The sequence below is a fragment of the Panthera tigris genome, chromosome B1, assembly GCF_018350195.1.
Source record: "Panthera tigris isolate Pti1 chromosome B1, P.tigris_Pti1_mat1.1, whole genome shotgun sequence".
NCBI lineage: Eukaryota > Metazoa > Chordata > Mammalia > Carnivora > Felidae > Panthera > Panthera tigris.
In genome coordinates, this window is record NC_056663.1 from 104951319 (window position 1) to 104959156 (window position 7838).

General features: G+C 40.3%; 1 protein-coding gene across 1 annotated transcript in view; it reads right to left on the minus strand.

The window, feature by feature from the left end:
• The window catches only part of LOC102964925 (bifunctional heparan sulfate N-deacetylase/N-sulfotransferase 3), a 185597-nt gene extending 182263 nt beyond the window's left edge, over positions 1-3334 (minus strand). The window contains 1 exon segment of the mRNA XM_007087621.3: positions 3246-3334. The gene's annotated coding sequence lies outside the window, so the exon portion shown is untranslated.
• Between the last annotated feature and the right edge of the window lie 4504 nt (positions 3335-7838).

Sequence of the window (7838 nt, forward strand, 5' to 3'; positions counted from 1 at the left end):
ATTTGTAAGCTCATGTTTGGCAATAGGTAATCAAGAGTTATAGCCCTCAGGAGGTGCCTAGGTGGCTCAGTTGGTTAAGCGTTGGACTTCGGCTCAGGTCATGATCTTGTCGTTCATGAGTTCAAGCCCCATATAGGCTCTGTGCTGACAGCTCAGAGCCGGGAGCTTGCTTTGGATTCTGTGTCTCCTTCTCTCTCTGCCTCTCCCCTGCTCTCTCTCTCTATCTGACATAAATAAATATTAAAAATTTTTTTTGAAAAAAAAAAAAAGAGTTTCAGCCCTCAGTAATGTATCGGAATTTTTGTGAAATAATTTGTTATACACATTAATTATAGAGAAGCCTGATTTTTTTTTTTTGTTATGCAACTTACATAAAATTGATGAAGAATGTTTAGAGTAACATGAAGGTCCTTTTGACATCCCAGACCTAAGGATATAGTTTTTATTAAGAACAAAGAAGCAAGCAAACAAACAAAAAAACCCAATTGGTTTTCTACAACCAATTATTGGGCACTCTAAGAAAAAAAATTCCATTATAAAACAATTTTGAGCATTTTTCAAACTAATTATCATTATAATGTAAGCTGTTACTTTTGTGGCCTGGCAGCATTCTCTAATCTGGACAGGTGCTCAGAGGTCAGGCATGTCAGTGTAAATATGCTCGTCCTCAACAGCCACAGCACAGGAGACCGAACTTCTACTGTTCTTTCCTGTTGTCTAAACTGTTAAGCAATTATAAATCCAAGACATTCATTTAGTTGAGAATAGTGTTTTTTATCACCAATTCTATTTCTCTGTTTTTATAGTGCATATATACCACAAAGTATTTAAATATCATTTTCTTTGACTATATTTTATACCTCAACATATACATACTTAAGCTTAAAAGTTGGCACTAATCACTAAAGAACAGTTAAGACTTAACCAGGTTTCAAGGAAGTCATTTTAAGATTCCCTAAACTGAAAGAAAAATTTGTCATTTCTTTATGGTTTTGAAATTCTGAAATAGCAAGTTGACCACTGAATGTTTAGATTCTAGCTCATGATAACTTCTTCAGTAGAATATATATGGTCCAGAAAAATGAACCTCAAGTGCCTGGTTATCTCTTCCACAGTATTTTTTTTTTCCAACAAACCTTTCAGTTACACCACAAATTACTGTAATAACTTGCTGCTATCTTCAGAAATAATACTTTCCTCAAGAAAATCTACTGAAAGAGAAGGTATACCATAACTCAACTGAACTAAACTATAACAAATCTCTCCAAAAAGAGATAAAAGTTTTATCTAAAAACATTTTAGTAACCTAAGAATCCTTCATTCTAAAACCTATGAAGAAATTAATTCATGTGACCAATTTAATAGCAATATTTACTTATACAAAGAAAGAAGACTTCTGTTTTACCATTAGAACCATAAAGAAAGACAATAAAAATATGAGAGATGGTAGATACTGGGTTAACTGGAGAAAGAAAGAAAAAAAGAGCTCTGTTAGGGCAAGCCTCTTGATGCGTTCAGTACTATTTTTCAGAAGAGTCTCTTTCAAATTTAATTTTGAAATCTCCTTCTCAAATACAATATTAATAGGACACTATAGTTGAAGAAAAAGGGGAGAATGCCCTTCAGCTGAATATCAGATGTCTGAGAGTTTGCCCTCCATATCATTCTCCTCTACGCTGAATAGCATTGTTCTATAGTTGACAATATGATATTATCTAAGCACAAAGAAAAAGTGGGTTGGAGATCAGTTTCATATGTATCTCAATATTTGATTTCTATTTTACTCTAGTATGAAGATGTAGCTGTTTACTTAGGAGTGATTTCCTCAAAACTCTTCCCAGATTACAAATGTTGTACTTCAACGTGTATATAAAGAATATGAATAAAATTTCAACTTTAAATGAGTTTGAAGCTTAAATAGTTTCCAGATATTAGAAGAACTAGTTGGAAGATGAGCTTAAGTAAACCTCTTAAAGAATTTTAACCGGGTTCTTTTGGGGGGGGGGGGGAATGGACATATTAAATGGAAGATACATGTATTTTCTTTTAGGGTTTCTATATTCAATACATAGGTTGATAATTTCTTTCCAGTTGCATCTAATTTTATTAACTATGTAATTTTAAATAATATTTATAAAATGAATTGCATCAAATAGAAAAGAGTGAGTATCATTACTGTCTACACAGGTAGTTATAGTTTAAATCTCTATAGTTTAAATCTCTAGTTCATCAAGCAATAGACATGGGTTCTGTTTAACAATTTTGCTGCAGAATAATTACAACTTGTTTGTGGAGATCTTTAACAATTATAAAGGATCATCTCCTTGATACTTCAATTTTACTTAAGGGAGAGAAGCTTTAAAATTACCTCAGAATGATAAGATATTTCTGTGTCTCATTTAACTTAATTGAAATACTCTATTTCTTCCACAAGAATAAAATCAGGCGCTTGTTTAATCCTGAAATTCTTAGATTAATTGAAAACAAAGTTGCTATCTCTTACCAAAAGCCCTCATATTATGGGTGAGCCGTTAATGGATAGTGTAAATAAACAGATGCACTTACCTGGAATGAGAGTTGAAAGCGCTGAAAATGCTTGCGAAAGTTTCAATGGATATAAAGGAAACTGAACAAGCAGCATCCACTACCAACGGCTCAGGCTGTTGGGCTTCACAAGTGGCAACAATACCAGTTCTGGCCCAGTGCTCTTGTGTTATGTAACATCTTATTAATATTAGCCATCAAACTGCTACCAAGCTGGTGAGGCACTAGAGGGCAAGAGTGTCACATGCAAGACCCGTCGCCAAGGGACAGGCTTTGGTACCACTTCGGGAAGACAGATGCTAACTAAGCTGATAAATAAAACGATGCCTGAACGCAACAGCAAACTTGTAATGTTCCTCAAAGAATATTTTAAATGTCAATTTTCTGACTAGCTGAAGAGTTAACAGGTTAATAAATATACATAAGCAAATAACCACACCATGCAAAACTTTCGGGATTATATTTATAAACCTACAGTCAGTCATCCAGGAGGCTATTTTTTTTTTTCATTGTCTAAATACACTTATTTAAAACAGAAGAGGAAAGGCTAATTAAATAAAAACGAGTAAACGGTTTCAGGACCCCTTCAAACCGCGAGAAACTTGTCCGGCTCGAGGGTGCCACCTCCGGAGTCCGCATTGCAAGTCGCCCGGGTCGGGTGTCCGGGCGAGGACCGGCCCCCTCAGTCATCTGGCGATTACCTCGGGCTGCAGCCGTCCGCGGGATCCTCCTTCCCGGGGTCCTCGGCCTCGGCGACTCTCCGGGGCGGCCCCGCGGTCCGGGCGGCGTCCGGAGGCTTCGCGGTGGCGGGAGCCGGCCGGGGGGTGGAGGGGGGCGACGCAGACCGCCCTTCCCTCGCCCGGCGGGGGGTGGTCCCCGCGGACGCCGCCGGTGGGCGACTCGGCTGGTCCGGAGCGCAGGCGGCGCGGGGAGGGGAGCGGCTGCGGGGCGAGCGTGGCGGGCGCGCCGGGGACTCGTGCGCTCGCTCCGACGCGCACCGCGTCCCCGGGACCCGCCCGGCCGCGCCGCCGCCGCCCTCCCGCCGCCTCCCCGCTCCCGGCCCGCGCGCGCGCCCGCCCGGGGAAGGGGTGGGGACGAGGGCGGGAGCCCCGGGCTGGAGGCGCCTCGGTGCGCCCGCCTCAAGCCGGGGGTCGACTCTCCGGATCCGTGTGCCACACTCCAGGCGCGCGGATCCCGGGCGTCCCGCCCCTGGCGGCCCGTTCCGACGGCCCCTGGTGGCAGAGGGTGGAGGCTGCCAAGGATGAGACTGGTCGCGCCTCCTGGGAAGTGGGTGCGAATCCCTGAGGCGTCTCCAGGAAGGTGGGGGCGCACTTGCATCGTCCCCTCTGGTCTTGGCGTCTGTTGGTGACCTGACCTGGCAGCGTGTGGCGGTTGGCTTCCAGGTTGTAAACCAGAGTTGTCTCTGTTTGCCAGCTTTCTGAAAGCCCATGTGTTCCAGTTCCTGAAGACAAGTGGAAGACCAACAATTGAAGCAAAATTTTGGGTACAAGGTGTGAGGTTACGCTCCTTCAAAACTAGAGTTTGATTAGGAGCCTCAATCGAATGAATTTTTTAAATCTCATTTGATCCACTAAACGTGGCAACATATGTGAGAGTTTAATAAGTGGGGATGGTCGGGGTCTTCTAACGGTTACTTGTAGTGGCTGTCTGTGATCTTGTTTTCCAGCTACTCAACACCTCTTTATGGAAACATTTAGCCTGTTTATTTTGGCGAGTCCAACCACTGCCTCACCCTTTAGCCCATCTGCTTCAGGTAAACACCTACTCTGACCCACTGGGTGACCGTTACTCAGCTTTGATCATTGGAAGTGTTATGTCTTCCTAGTAGCTGGGATTAGTTTACAGAAAGGTATGTGACCAAGCCAGGCCAATCAGAGACAGTAAAGGCACCATCCAGGGACTTTTTTTTTTTTGCTATCCCTCCCCCCACGCCCGCCTAAGGAAGTGGACTGCCTTCTATTTGGACTTTGCAGAATGATATGTGAGCTTGGAACCTCTTGTGCCCCCGTAATGAAGTTTGAAAATGAAGCTAAATGAGGAATGCCTGGAAGTTGGAGAAAAGTTAAACCCAGATAGGGCTATATAAGCTCTGAATCCAGATACAAGATCGTATCTTGTTTTTCACTTTTCAAATATTAATCAATATATTCAGTTTTGCTTTAAGGCAGCTTGAGTTGAAATTTCGTCCATTGGAAATGAGAGACCCAAATGATACAGAAATTAAACATTTGGGCTGTTTATTAACTTTATGAGGGTATTTGGACCTTTGATTAGATATTCCCATGCCCTGAAAGAGTCAGAGTGGAATTTTATTTATTTATTTTTGTTGTTTGGTTTTGTTTTTGAGAGAGAGAAGGAAGAGAGAGCAAGCGAGCGTGTGCATGCAGGGGAGGGAGAGAGAAAATCTTAAGCAGACTCTACACCCAGAGAGGAGTGGTCCTGGGACTCTGTCTTACCACTGTGAGATCATGACCTGAGCTGAAATCAAAAGTCAGGCGCTTAACCGACTGAGCCACCCAGGTTCCCCGAGTTAGTTTGGGATTTTAGAAAGCTGGAAAGTTGTATATCCTTCTTGCTCTAAATGACAGAGAGCTTATAGAAATGACTGAACCCTTTACTGGTTCTGATAGCCTACAAAAATGTCAAGATGATAAAATTCTTTGGCCATATGACATGTATTAGATTGGTTTATTTTTAAAATTTTTTTCATTAGTGCCCCCACTTTGTGCCTTTCGGGAATTTTAAGAATGTGGATTTATTTTTTTTGTACTCCTTTTCAAAAAAGCCTGCTCTGTTATCTATATGATATTTCATCTGTAGCATATATTTATCATTTCAGTTATCAAAAAAATCATTGAACATTTATGAAGTGACCCTGGGAGTACGGTAGTATTTTAAAAATAAAAGAAAAGCAAAGCAGGAAACTTCCCTGCCTTTCAGTGTATTGATGTGGGGATAGGAGGCCATACTCTTCTATAAGGTTTTAGGAAATAGATATGACTCATGATTCCATACATTCTGAATGTTTCCAGATATGTAGTTAAATTCAGAAATGTCATTCACTTCTTTCTTCTTTTTTCTTCCCTGCACAAAAACAAAGCAAAACAAAACAAACAAAAAAAACAAGATCAAGAAAACTTCTACAGAATAAGATATTTAGTATTTTTATGCTTGTATTTTGGCATTTTCTTTAGCTAGATGTGATGGAGGCACAATCAAGTTTGTCGATGCTTTGGGGAAAACTGCTACCTTCATGGGTGACTGCTACTTCCAACCATCCATCCGGAAGTACAGATACTTTAGGGTTATGCCATCTTTTCCTATGAGATAGTTAAATCTTATAGCCCTATTTCAGAAATTCCCATCTGTGCACATATGACATTTAGGTCACTGTAGTAGCAGATCGATATGCAGCCTATATTTCCTTTCTCTTCACTTGCCCAGCAGAAAGGCAGGGAAGGAACAGATAGCTGTGTCAGCCATTGCCCCCTCTAGCCTTTCCTTCCTATCTTCTTTCCCTAACCCAGGAACATTAAGGCCAGGAAACAGTTTTTCCTCCAGAGAGACTTTCCAATTTAGTGTAATGCTAGTTATAGACAACAAAGACTCTCTAACAGTGGATGAGGCAGCGGTGAAGAAAGCAGTCTGATCCGAAGCCTCACATTTGTGAAGCAACTCAAATCATCTCCAAATGAGCTGATATCATATTTAAAAAAAATTTTTTTTAAGTTTATTTATTTTGAGAGAGAGCGAGAGAGCAGGGAAGGGGCAGAGAGAGAGAGTAAGAGAGAGAATCCCAAGCAGGCTCCACACTGCCAGCACAGAGCCCAATGTGGGACTCAATACCACAAACCGTGAGATCATGACCTGAGCCAAAACCAAGAGCTAGAGGCCTAACCAACTGAGCCACCCAGCTGCCCTGAGCTGATACAGTATTTTTTAATGTGCCAAATGTGTTAGTGTAGACTTTAAGGATATGCCACAGTTTTTGTAGCCACCTTTAGCTTATCTATTACTACTATTTACATGAATACTAAGGACCTCAAAAAATGGAAGTTCAGGCTTCTAGCAACCTCCAAGAAGCCTTGAGACAATATGAAATATTTTTGTCAGACCCACAGCTTCAAATGCAAAAGAAAGAGTCTGTAAACTAAATACCTATAGAAACCATTAAAAAGAAGAGAAAAACAAATTATGCACTTTTGTAAGTTGAAATAATTATTGTATTTAATGACTCTGGAATAAGGCTTTGAATCACAGTGACAGAGATTTAACAATTTTTAATAGGTTAAAAATTGTTTGTATATTTTGATAGGTCTTTGGCCTTCATCTAAATGCTTCTATGTGGAAAGTGATGATTATAAAAGAATTTTGGGAATGTCATTTCAATTTGCATTCGTCTTCTATTTTTCAATGTCTAAATTAAAGCAATATATTATTCTAAGTAGTTTTTTAAAATGCAGATGTTTATAAAGAGCACATCAGTATTTCTGACATAAAATAGCTAGTAAATATATCACTTTTCTTGAAAAATATCCAGCTTGGATTTATAGTAATTAGTGACACTGTTCAGCTGTTGGAAAGTCAAGGCATGAAGATTTAAAAGAAAGTGTATTCTAGCTGGTAGCTGCTAACTCAGCTCAAAGAAGTGTACCCCAACTCTATTTATTATCTCAAGAGATGCTAAAGTGAAAATATATCAAAACCAAAAATCTCAGCAAAATGATTGGTTATGAGAAAAGGAAATGGAAGGGGTATCAGGCTTCTTGGAAGCCATAGAACGATTAATTTTACCTGCTTCCAGGTCTCCTTGCAAACACTGCCTGTGAAAAGTATACAAGGTTGAATTAGTGGTATACAGATCTCATTTTATAGAACAGCGATTTAAACCTTGGTAGACTAAGTTAGAGCGCTGCTTCTCAAACTTCAGTGGTACAGCATTCTCCTCTGGAGGGCCTAATAAATCACAGGTTGCTGGGCCCCACTCTCAGAGGTTCTGATTTTGTCAAGGTGGGTGGGTCCTGAGAATCTGCATTTTTAACAAGTCCCCAGGTGATGCAGATGCTGCTTATCCGAGGCCACACTTTATGACCCCCTGGATTGGAACATTATTGAGAACACTGATTGTCTTTATGTGGTCTGTAAGAATGAGCATCTATTTCTATATGTTAATTTGGTTTTCAAAACTACCTGTTTTTATGTTACTCATAATAAATATATAATAAAGTCAATATTTTAATTGGTCCTCCATACATTCATTTAGGTAAACTATC